Source organism: Gnatocerus cornutus, chromosome 5 (genome assembly GCF_029298725.1).
Source record: "Gnatocerus cornutus isolate USDA-ARS CGAHR chromosome 5, icGnaCorn1.1, whole genome shotgun sequence".
Classification (NCBI taxonomy): Eukaryota; Metazoa; Arthropoda; class Insecta; order Coleoptera; family Tenebrionidae; genus Gnatocerus; species Gnatocerus cornutus.
Window position 1 is genome coordinate 4,753,864 of NC_142237.1, and position 13,517 is coordinate 4,767,380.

At 29.9% G+C, this 13,517-nt stretch overlaps 1 protein-coding gene across 1 annotated transcript in view; it reads right to left on the reverse strand.

Moving 5' to 3' along the window:
* TrissinR (Trissin receptor) overlaps positions 1-13,517 on the reverse strand; it is a 182,994-nt gene that overhangs the window by 137,336 nt on the left and 32,141 nt on the right. The window contains exon 2 of the mRNA XM_088035983.1: positions 6,497-6,530. The gene's annotated coding sequence lies outside the window, so the exon portion shown is untranslated. The remainder of the gene's footprint in view (positions 1-6,496; positions 6,531-13,517) is intronic.

Below are 13,517 nucleotides of genomic sequence, written 5' to 3' on the forward strand. Positions count from 1 at the left end.
ACGACTAAAAAATAACAATTTCCTCAAATTTAATAGCTGTAACATTAAAATTGCCAGAGTTATGAATTTTAGTCAAAAATGTCGGCCTTTTTTCTGCAGTTCAAAAAAAAAATTTCTCAAAATTTGTATTTTTTGCTCTATAATTTAGCGATTTGCTGGGGTGACTAAACGACTAAAAAATAACAATTTCCTCAAATTTAATAGCTGTAACATTAAAATTGCCAGAGTTATGAATTTAGTCAAAAATGTCGGAATTTTTTTCTGCAGTTCAAAATAAAAATTTCTCAAATTTGTATTTTTTACTCTATAATTTAGCGATTTGCTGGGGTGACTAAACGACTAAAAAATAATAATTTTCCCCAATTTGATAGCTGTAACATTAAAATTGCCAGAGTTATGAATTTTAGTCAAAAATGTCGGATTTTTTTTCTGCAGTTCAAAATCAAAATTTCTCAAATTTGTATTTTTTGCTCTATAATTTAGCGATTTGCTGGGGTAACTAAACGACTAAAAAATAACAATTTCCTCAAATTTAATAGCTGTAACATTAAAATTGCCAGAGTTATGAATTTTAGTCAAAAATGTCGGAATTTTTTCTGCAGTTCAAAAAAAAAATTCTCAAAATTTGTATTTTTTGCTCTATAATTTAGCGATTTGCTGGGGTGACTAAACGACTAAAAAATAACAATTTCCTCAAATTTAATAGCTGTAACATTAAAATTGCCAGAGTTATGAATTTTAGTCATAAATGTCGGACTTTTTTCTGCAGTTCAAAAAAAAAATTTCTCAAAATTTGTATTTTTTGCTCTATAATTTAGCGATTTGCTGGGGTGACTAAACGACTAAAAAATAACAATTTCCTCAAATTTAATAGCTGTAACATTAAAATTGCCAGAGTTATGAATTTTAGTCAAAAATGTCGGAATTTTTTTCTGCAGTTCAAAATATAAATTTCTCAAATTTGTATTTTTTACTCTATAATTTAGCGATTTGCTGGGGTGACTAAACGACTAAAAAATAATAATTTTCCCCAATTTGATAGCTGTAACATTAAAATTGCCAGAGTTATGAATTTTAGTCAAAAATGTCGGAATTTTTTTCTGCAGTTCAAAATAAAAATTTCTCAAATTTGTATTTTTTGCTCTATAATTTAGCGATTTGCTGGGGTGACTAAACGTCTAAAAAATAATAATTTTCCCCAATTTGATAGCTGTAACATTAAAATTGCCAGAGTTATGAATTCTAGTCAAAAATGTCGGATTTTTTTTCTGCAGTTCAAAATAAAAATTTCTCAAATTTGTATTTTTTGCTCTATAATTTAGCAATTTGCTGGGGTAACTAAACGACTAAAAAATAACAATTTCCTCAAATTTAATAGCTGTAACATTAAAATTGCCAGAGTTATGAATTTTAGTCAAAAATGTCGGCCTTTTTTCTGCAGTTCAAAAAAAAAATTTCTCAAAATTTGTATTTTTTGCTCTATAATTTAGCGATTTGCTGGGGTGACTAAACGACTAAAAAATAACAATTTCCTCAAATTTAATAGCTGTAACATTAAAATTGCCAGAGTTATGAATTTAGTCAAAAATGTCGGAATTTTTTTCTGCAGTTCAAAATAAAAATTTCTCAAATTTGTATTTTTTACTCTATAATTTAGCGATTTGCTGGGGTGACTAAACGACTAAAAAATAATAATTTTCCCCAATTTGATAGCTGTAACATTAAAATTGCCAGAGTTATGAATTCTAGTCAAAAATGTCGGATTTTTTTTCTGCAGTTCAAAATAAAAATTTCTCAAATTTGTATTTTTTGCTCTATAATTTAGCAATATGCTGGTGTAACTAAACGACTAAAAAATAACAATTTCCTCAAATTTAATAGCTGTAACATTAAAATTGCCAGAGTTGTAAATTTTAGTCAAAAATGTCGGAATTTTTTGTGCAGCTCAAAATAAAAATTTCTCAAATTTGTATTTTTTGCTCTATAATTTAGCAATTTGCTGGGGTGACTAAACGACTAAAAAATAATAATTTCCTCCAATTTAATAGCTGTAACATTAAAATTGCCAGAGTTATGAATTTTAGTCAAAAATGTCGGAATTTTTTCTGCAGTTTAAAATAAAAATTTCTCAAATTTGGATTTTTTGCTCTATAATTTAGCGATTTGCTGGGGTAACTAAACGACTAAAAGATAACAATTTCCTCAAATTTAATAGCTGTAACATTAAAAGTGCCAGAGTTATAAATTTCAGTCAAAAATGTCGGAATTTTTTTCTGCAATTGATAGTTCTGCAATGATAGTAAAAGCGTCTATTGGATGCGACTCGTATAACTCCAAAACCAAAAAATTAAAGAAATGCCAACGCAGCGCAGAATAATACATTTAAAAAAAACTTCTTGATAATGAAGAGTTTATAGTTTGCTGATGGAAAAAAATTAGAGGGTGTAAATCTTTAAAAGTAATTGTTCAGATTATTTGAAAAACAGATTAGTAACTATTATACCCAAATATTCGCCAATCTGTTAAAAAATTGAGAAATGGAAAAATTTATTGAAATTATAAAAAACTTGAGCAACAGCTTCTGAATAGTTACTGCACATTTTTTTCATTTTACATTCTGCGAGCAACCTTGAAGAGTAAATGTCACTAGATCAGAAAAAAAGAATTTTTGTCTTCCTGTTGCTACGACTCGGTTCCGCCTCGTCTTCGCAATTTCACTTCCAAAAGAGGGTTTTCCGGCTTTCTGATCCAAATTCTTATTGATTATCTGGCGGACGTGAAAGATCTTTATTATGATGAAGATGATGATGAGGTTATAAAAACCATAATGGATATTTACACCCATCCAGATGAATTGGAAATTTATGGGATCTTTATGAGAAAATTAATTTTTCTTGCAGTATTTTCACCCTTAACTTTTGCAGACAGGGAGGTATGCAGAGTGCTGCAGATGAAATCTTAACAACGTGTCAAAATGAGACGTTTTTAAACCTTTGATTTATGTGCCTCGTAACTATGATATCATGAATTTTATTACTAGTAAAAGTTATCGCAAGCCATATAGTATATTAGTAAAAATTATATTAGATAAGAAAAACTATAAATGCCACCAGTAATTCGTTATTCTTGTAAAAATTGGTTAAAAAACAATGTAATTTTTTTGTAGTTTAGATCTCTCCTTTCATAAATTGAATTTTAACTTTAATTTAAAAAACAGTTGTAAATTTGTTTGATATGACTAGGTACAACAAATTCATTTGCATAATCGCTCCTTATTGCTTGATTGAATGTATAACACACACCAAAACTAATACCGATAAATTTACAAGAGAATCCGCTATTATTGCATAAATCACAAATGATTGCGTGATAATTTAGAGGAGTATGTAATAACCAAAAATGAACATATCTGATAGGTATTTATGGTTTATTCGGCCAAAGCGACACGCTGCAAAATAAATAAAATTGTCCTAAGCCATGAAATCTGATATTTGAGTGGTTGAGTGAAACGATTTCCCAGGATTACATTATTACAAAGAATTTCTTCCATTGTACACAATTCAGAGATATATAGAAAATTGGCGTATTTCTGAATAAAAATAAAATTGTCTCTGTAAGATTTAGGATCACGTTGCGGCTTTGTTGAAATTATGATTGCTTGTTATGAAACCGGAGCTGAATTCTGTCAAAATGCGTTGTCGCAAAGGTTTAAAATGAGCTGCTTCCTTTGTTAATAGATAATTTTCCTATATTCTCTCGGAAAAACGCAGTTAAAAAATTTAGTTTAACGACTCATTCCATTCAATACAAAGTTTGAAAAGAATACAAAATATTTCATCGTTTCATTTCTCGCTTAACCAAGTATTAGTGGCCCTTTCAGTAGGGTAAAGTAGTTAGAGTAGTTCAACAAAGCTGTATATTTTAACTGATATATTTAACCATTTTATTTAAGCGGGTTCTATTGAACTTTCATCTCGGTTTAGTAAAGTATTTAAACTTCCTAAAAGGGAAGGAAACTCTGCTTTGGGAAAATAATTTCTCTTTCTAACCAAACATCCGTAATTTGAATTTTATTTCGATCATCGGAAGGCTAATAGTGGATTGTGCTTTCAGAAATTCTGAGTTTGAGAGCCATTTTTAGGATTCAAAGTTATTGCAGCATTGTTCAAAAAATCAAAGGAAAATTTGTATTATGTTTTCCAAAAAAAGCCGAACAATTTCATTCCTCTAATTTTTTTGGTTTATAAGCATCCTTTTCATCCTATAATTCTATAATGTATTATTCTGGGCTGCGTAACATTAAACTCTACAAAATAGCATTTTTCAAGCAATGACATTGATTTTTTTATGAAATCGCCAAATAATTAATTAAAAGAAAACTTGGCAATGTTCTAAACGATAAACGAGTACAAAATTTGTTGACCCAAGTAATTTTTATATAAGTGCAAAGCCTAATTCTAAGTACTTTCAATAAGAAAGGTAATTTTTGAACGAATTAGAGTATGTAATGTAAATGGTTAATTATTTACGTTAAAATAAAGCCCCTATTCAGATCGAATTGCAGATGAATGAAATTTCTTGAAATGTGGCACAAAGCACTAACATCCTTTAATTAAAGCACTCATAAATATGTGATCAAGAGACTCTCCTTTAGCGGTGGGATTTATTATTAACAGTCTGCCATCACATAAGGATGCTTAAGGCATTATATTTTTAGATTTCTACTTTGTCCAGTTAGGTTGGTCTATTTAATGGAATGGAATAAATTTGGAAAAAAAACGAAGGACAAATTCGGAAAAGGATTGCCAACTTATTCAACATGTTATACAAAAAACAATGATTTATTTATGATCGTGAATCGTATCTTAATAAATGAAGGAAAATGTGTGAAAAATTACTTAAACTTAAAAGCAAAATTTGACTTTCTTAAAACAAGCATTGCCCTCTCGGACTGGTTTGACTTCTTTCTTTCTGCCACTAATCAACAAATTTTAGAAAAAAATTGTACTGGAGAAATGAAAACTCATTTCCTGGTTTCGATTCAGAGATATTTTTGAAAAAATATTTTTTCGTTCTACCTTTCGAAAATTAATTTTTTTCATTTTTACCAGAAAACTTGCAAAGTTATAGAATTGCTCGCAATGTTTAGGAAAGCCAAGTTAGTAAGCTTTCTTACGACCTATAAAACTCATTGCTAGGGAAGTACTTAACAATTCGTTTCTGGTCAATTTGTCCCCGGCTTATTCGTCTTCAATGCAATTTGCGCCCAGTTCAATTCGTCCCCGTGTAATATTTGATATAAATTAAAAAAAAAAATAAATGAAATTGACATTTTCAACTTTAGGTGGCTGCACACTAATAAAATTCGTTGTATTTCAATTTAAAAGATCAAACGCAATAAAAATGTTACTAGTAGATTAATATCTATTATGTAAAAACTTGTATTATTTGCATCTTAGAAATAGCATTAGAATTTAAAAAGAACCTGATCGAAAATTATATATAATTTCTTATTGTTTGAAAAAATATTGAATAATTTTCGATGATCGAATAACTGCAACTGAATTTTTAAACTTTTAGGAATATGCAATATGTTCGGTTTGATTGATTTTCATACGCAATTTTGCATATAAATAATTAATTTAAGAATCGGCTATCGCCGCGGCCATTAAAAAAAGCCTCGGCCAAAAAAGGAACACTTTTTGGCCTTGGTACACAAATAACTATTTTCATAATGAACATGATTGTAATTATGTTAAAAAATGTTAACCTTAGAATAATTTAATTAACGGCAAAATAATTCTCAGATATTCAGTTTTCTTCGATTAAAATTTTAATAAAATCCGTTCATAAACAGCAAACTTATTGATTGGGCTCGAAACTTTTAGGTGACCACCTTGTATATTGTATATTTATAAGTATGTATATGAAGGCGAATACCCAAAAAATTACTCAGAAAAAAAAATTAACAACAGATTGCTCAAAAGCAGAAATTAGCATTTAAAACAAGAATTAAGCATTCTTATAGAGTACGTCAAAAGGGAGGAGTCAGAGCCAACACATTTTACGATTGCTTTTAAGTTATATTTTGACACAAAGTTAGGTATTGTAGTCACGTTATAAATGACAGCCTGTATATTTTTTAATTTGTAGAATATGGAGTGCATAGTGAAAACATTCCTGATAAAATTCCATTGCACAACAGTCGTTTTTAGTGATTTTTGCTAAAGATTTTGATTTTTTTAAAAATATTGTGTAATTTATGAAATTTAGAGCACTAGCATCTTATGAAACTTTATCAAAAAAGACAAATGACAAAATACGAATAATTTGGCCGCGACTGTACTAAAACGTGCAAATCGGCTTTTAGTCTTAATAATTCAGCATGCAATGTCAGCGGAGAGTTCTTATTAAACTGTTAACTATCAGGAGACGGTGAAATAATGCTTAATTCACGAGAAAGGGCGTACAAAATATTTATAACCCATTCACTTACCAGTGCTGAAAATTAGGCGGTACCGTTGGGTAAACTGAAATCCAAAATATTCATTAAATAAATATGTGGAAATTGGGATGGTTGGTGTTATTTACCCACTAATTCTACGTACAATATTCATGCAACCGCATAAGATAAATAGCATGCAAGTTTAGAAAAAAATATTTACACACCGATATTATTACGTTTTAGTGCTTTAAGTGCCTCATTAAAGCATTGTTTTTCAATTAGCATATAAATAAATCCAGTAAAACCCAGCAAAACTAATCTCCAATATTTTCTCATGAGACATCACGTGAAATACGCGTAAAAATAAAAGACCACCGCGATTCAGTTTTGCCAACCTCGGCGTGGTGAGTAAGTCGTTTCCATTGTTGCCAACTTAAAAAACACGTAACAAAAAAATTAATTATGTTGTTTTTTTCATATTTATCGTTAGAGACTGACGTACTTGTTGACATGACTTTGATTTTGTCAAAATTTTCAGTTTTTGCTGTTTTCCTCACTGCGAATTAAAAAGTGGGCACAAGATGACAATGTAATCTATTTAACAAAGTTAATATAACAATTAAATAAGTGAAACTCAAAATAATTTCCGCGACGAAATTTTGAGAAGTTTATAAAGTTTAATTCGGCATTAAAATCTCCAAATTGGCTATGCCAAGAGTTTCTTTTTGTGAAAATTGTCTCTTGAGTCTAAAGGCATGGTATCCGTGAGTGTTTAAAGTCAATGACATTTATAAATCCCAGTATCTTAAGAACTTCAAGATCATTTTATTAACTGCTATTTTGGGTTGCTGTTATTTTCCATTTCCTAACAAAAAGGAGAAAAACAAAAATTGTATTTTGAATTTTTAACGTAAAATTGCATTTTATTTTAATAGTTTATTGTATTTTTAACGCTTTTGTTTTATTTTATGAATAAAATTGTTAATTTTCCAATGCGAGAAACAAATTAATTTGTTTTTATTGGGGACAACTCACACAAATGATATTTATATTCTTTAAAAGAAAGCCAAATAGCAACTATATTAACAAAAAAATCAGATAAATTATAAGATAGATAAATTATAACGATCGATTTTTTGTCAATAAATTGCCGAAGACTGATCGGTACACTTCCTCTTCCAAAAGGACACAATTTGATTCCGACCGCCATCATAACGCTCGATTACAGACAGGTAGCAGAAGATTTTCCTCAATCTGAACAGAGGCGAATTAAAACAGGAAAAGATAAATCGCCACGCGGAGCGGAAAAGTTGGAACAAGAGTCAGGAAACTCGAACGGAGAGGTCAAAAGACCCAAAACGAAGAAGATCAATTTCCCGTTTGGTATCCGTTTTTTTTGCTTCATCCGAGCGAGAAGAGATTATCAAGAATTACATAATATTAATGTTATTATTTCCATTTATGTAGTTTCAGTAGGATAATACTCCCTGTATAGTCATAGAGGAATTATTTGACTCCTGCCACACTATGATAACCACTCTTAACCTCATTAGTATCAGGGTGTTCCAACCACGTCAAGTGAACCTAATCCCCTGCTATTCTCTGTTATGTCTAATAGAATAATATAATGAATTACTTACGCAAATTCAATAGAAGCATTACGACTAAATCGGGGACTTTTACGTCGATTTTTTAATAATATCGATTTTGCCGAAAAAAACATCGATTTTTAATAAATATATTTTTATTTTCGATGTATCATTAAAAATCGATAATTGCGGTTTAGATGTATGCATTTTATTTTACACTCTAGATTTTGGTGATATTTATAAAAAAGACTGAAATTTAATTTAAGGGAGTTATATTTTAGAATTTTGTTTATACTTATTAAACTCAAATATGTTTTTTTTTTTATAATTTATTTACTTATTAGTTTGTTTATTACTTAAGGTTTTTATTTATTTTTCTTTTTCTCGTATTTGCTTATTATTTTGTTGCTTTATTAAGAATTTTATTTATGTTCGTTTTTCACAATAAACTGCTATATTGAGCTTTTTATTTACTATTTTTCAAAATCGATGTTTTCTCCGATGTATTGGAGATCGATGTAATTGTGCTCTTGTTGAAATTGAGTTCAACATCGATTTTTTTTACTCGATTTTCCCAGATTTAATTACGACTATTTTCGGTATTTGTTGCAATTAGTTTAAACTCAGACGTTTTTTAGAAGGGAGTTTAATAAGATTTTACCCCATCCCCAAACAATTTACGGGATCTTCGTGTCCATAATTAAGAATCTTGAGATATCATACTACAACCCAGAATAGACCATCTGATTTCAAGTATGTCCAAAAGAGTAAAAATGTATGTACAAGGTGTTTATAAATGTTTCTAGCATCAAGGGTGGCTCTGGAATTTCTGTCGTGCACTACTTTGCCGCTTTGTTTTCATAGTAAATATAACTATCTTGAAAATTATTTATAATGTTACTTACGTCAACGACGTTTCAGTTACGGTTTTGTGTCCAAATTTTTAATTTTCAGGTTTCAAACCACAACTAGAACAGTTTTCTTCTCAAAACTTACTTTGCTCTATGATTGAGGTTAACTACAAATGTCAGTTGAAAAATCTAAACTTACATTTATAAGGGAGCGGCAAATTTCTGTGCCACCCTTCATGCTAGAAACATTTATAAACACCTTGTATTAGAAACCGCGGCAGGCCGACATATTATTAAATATCTGCAAAATTTATTATGTTTTTTGTTCAAATTATAATCATTTGTTTATTATGAACAAATAGAACTTTTGTATAAATTTCATCAAAATTTGGCTCATCCCTTCCAGGTGTTGCATTTTGTATGGAAGTCAGTATTTTTTATTCCAATTAAAAAAATCTATAAAAATAAACTTCTAACTTCATTTTAAAGCTTTGTATGAATTTTATTCACAATGATACCTGTAGTCAATTTTCGACTAAAATTGAACATTATTAAAAAACTGTCATTTAAATCTTAAACGAATTAATTAAAAACCGCCATGACGGGATGAATGCACCATTTGAGTGCGTATTTATCTGATAATGATAAGACAGACGTAGATTAATCCAACCAGCAAATTAGTTTAACACTACTGTTGCTGATGTAAATACATTAACGACGACCGATATACTTTATCACTACAGACAATGATACAGCTGTTACTGTACGAGTATAAAAGCAAACATTTTTATTTGTTAGCAATCCTTCATAATTTAATGTATTCGCCGAAGTAAAAACTCATCTGTAGTGGATATGCATTTGATATCAACGAATCGCTTTTATTATGTTTTTCACAAATTAGGTTTTTATCGGCTTTCTGGTTTTAGTGCGGATCGGAAAACACAAATTGAATTTTCATGTATTTATGGAATTATAGATTTTCTTAGTCACTAGTCAGAGAAATTCATCAAGAGAAACGTGACAATAATATGATACTACGTTAATAACCGGCAGAAGTGAGTTGAAAAATGATAAACCACGCTATGACTTGAAGATCTTCTTAGTTCTTAGTCGTAAACTGCTATAACATTTTTTAAACAACTGTACGTACATACAGGCTCCGCCAACACTTGTGTCCACCCACAAAAACGTCTTTAATTTTAAAGATTAAATTTTGAAAATTTGCATACGGCTCATGGTCAACAAAGCTCTAGAAGCAGACGCAAAAATTTACTTTTATCACCTATAGTTTTGGCGTCTTGACGCCTTAAAAATGTATTTTTTAGCTAATTGTTAGGGTTTGTGAAATCAACCCCTAATTTTTTTTTTTTCAATATAAATGTGTTAAAAATATCTCAGTTGTTATTTTAGATTTAATGTAAATTGTATTCAAAATTTGAGGAAACAATACTGTTTTATCAAGTTAGTTTCCAATTTCATTACGTCAAAATTAGGAATTACGTTTACATTACATCGGTCTGTCAACATCTTGTGTCACAAATGACATCCATCCTTTGGTTCGCTTTAGATTGAAACAAAAGTCTTACTTGGTGAAATTGTCGCTTTGTCGATGTTAATTAACGATTTCTAGTGTCCATAAAGTGCAGCATGCCCGTGTTAATCAAAATTAACCTTTATAAGAAAGAATGAAGTGACTTGTGAAATTTTGGTATAAACGTAGTTAGGCACTGCACCGTCATAATATTGAAAACTAACTTGATAAAACAGCGTTTTTTTCGCAAATTTTAAACACAATTTGCATTAGATTTAAAATAAAAACTCAAATATTTGTATCACAGTTATGTTAAAAAAAAAAATGAATTCGCGAATATTACCGCAAAAACTCGAAAATCGCTAAAAATTATACATTTTAGGCGCCGTGACGCCAAACAAACCGTGATTTCAAAACAAATTTTTGTGTCAGCTTCTAGAGCTTTGTCAACTATGAGCGTATGCAAATTTTCAAAATTTTATCTTTAAATTGAAAGACGATTTTAAGGGTGGACACAAGTGTTGCCGGACCCTGTATAGTTAAAAAAAGGGCAAAAACTCACAAACACAAATTTTTATGAAAAAATTGTAGATCACAGTTGGGTTACAGCACATTACCACCCTCGCAATTTTTATTAATGTTGTGCATTCGCAACTTATTTGCTCGTGTGCAACCATCTTCGTTCGTTCGTTCGAATTAATTTGTGGAATAAATGTCAAGTTTGCGTCGTAATTATCCGTTTCGCTGCATTCAGAAGCATGTGAGTAGGTTCATGTGAATTTATTGATCAGTCGATAAATTTTTATTTAGTCGTTGCTCATTTTTCATGTAAAATTTATTTACCTCTTGTTATAATCTTAAATAAGTATTTGTATTTTATATTCTTTCTCGAAGCTGTTTTCCTGTAGAGAATTTAAAATGAAGCCGAGTAGTTATGTAAAGCTGATTTTTTAAACTCTTGCAATCCTGCGAACTGATTGCCATCAAATTAAAGAAACCTCTGCAATAATAGCTATTTGTGTACACTCAGCAGCAAATGTATTGAGCTCATGGGCGGAATGGGTCGTAACGAGGTGCAGTAAACTCTCAGCGGGTGGTGTCCGTAATCTGCACCCTCATAAATCAAATTTGCGGGGCCGAAAAAATTTCGAAGCTTTGTTGTTGAAAAACTGACCAGGGATATTTGTGAGGTTTTAACTTACACAGTCGTGAATTCATGAACGACGAACTTCGCAATTTCGACCGACAAGTTTTAATTGCTAATGTAATGGAATGTGGAATGTAATGATTGATGAATCAATGTAAATAAAAAAGTCACAAGTTAAAGGAAACAAACAAAAAAATTAAACTTTATTGTAAGCAAAAATTAAATAAAACAAATTAAAATAAGGCTATGCTTCGAGGTTATTTTGCCTCCTGGCAATCTACCTCTTCACCTCTTCAACGTCGATTCCTAGAAATAAAAAAAATTAATATTGAAATGAAAGAGTGAATAAATTAAAATATGTTTATTATTATTAAACTTACCGATAGATTGAACCTTTCCGATATTTTACCCGCCCGCTCGGCAACCGAGAATGAAACCCTTGGTTGGTCGAGTTCTCTAGCTCTGGCAAACGTGGTATCTTGGAGAAAATTGGCAAATTGATTTTCCCAAATACTTACAGCATAGTTATAAGGGTAGAAGATAATCCGACAGGTATGTGGTCAATTGAAGTGAAAATACGTGGTATTTGCACTCAAAAACGCAAATTTTTAAACAATTTTTTAAATTTTCATAAATTATGATTTCAAAATCCCAAGAAAATATAACCAAAATACTCTCAAATATAGTTTGCTATGTAAAAATTAAGATATAAAAATATCACAACTTCGTGGCAGTTTCAGCACTTTTTTTTCATTTCATTGCTGAGTTAAATTAGCAGAGAATGCATTTAACACGTCAAAGTAGACAATAATAAAACTATAAAGATAAAAAAAAGTTACTTCACTTGAATTAATTGTTAAGTAGAGGAATTTCATAGTAAGTTAATAATTTACGGTGAATTTGATAACAAGATAACACTTGAAACTGCATGAGATTAATATGATTGAATATGTTGAGAAATGTATAAAAACTTTTACTACAAAAAATTTACTGTACCGACATGATTTTGAAAACTACCTTCATAAAACAGCGTTTTTTTTTTCTCAAATTTTAAACATGATTCGCAGGTTTAGAATAAAAACAGAAAATTTTTATTTTTTCTCAAAAACTCCAAAATTGATAAATATTTTAATTCTTAGATGTCACGACGCCAAACTAACACTGATAAAAAACTAATTTTTGCATCCGATTTTGGAACATGATCAACCGTAAGCGTATGAAAAATTTGCAAATTTTTATCTTTTAAATTAAAGACGATTTTGGGGGTGTTTATCAGTGTTGCAGAACCCAGTATAAAAATTTGCCCAACAGCGGCAGCCGGTAACAGTCAAAGTAAAGTCATTAAGTTAGGTTAAACACAGGTAATCCAATTTCCACTAAACGGATCAACTGTAATCCTTCCTAAGAATTTCAGAATAATTTGCAGCTATTTGGAATTTTTGAAAGGACGTTTGACAAAAAATTTTATTATACTTATTCGATCTTGACTTTTTAATAATTTCTTATTAACACTTAGAAGATAAAAATTTGCAAATTTGCATACGTTACGGTTAATCAAGCTCCAGAATCGGATGCAAAAATTTGTTTTTTACTAGTGTTAGTTTGGCGACACCTAAGAATTGGAATATTTATCGATTTTTGAGTTTTTGAAAAAACACTCGCTAATTAAAAATTTTTATGACATCTCTATTTTTATTTTAAACCTTAAATGCAATCATGTTTATAATTTGAGAAGAAAAAACGCTATTTTATCAAAGTAGTTGTCAAAATCCTGTCGGTACAGTAAATTTTTTATACATTTCTAAACATTATCATATTATCGAAAATGCAATTTATTCTCAAACACCAAATTTTGTCAAAAAATGTTTCGATAGCAATGCTATCATTATCAGAGCGATGGTTAAACTGAGTTAATCGCTTTAATGATGGTAGCATTGCTATCGAAACGCGCGTC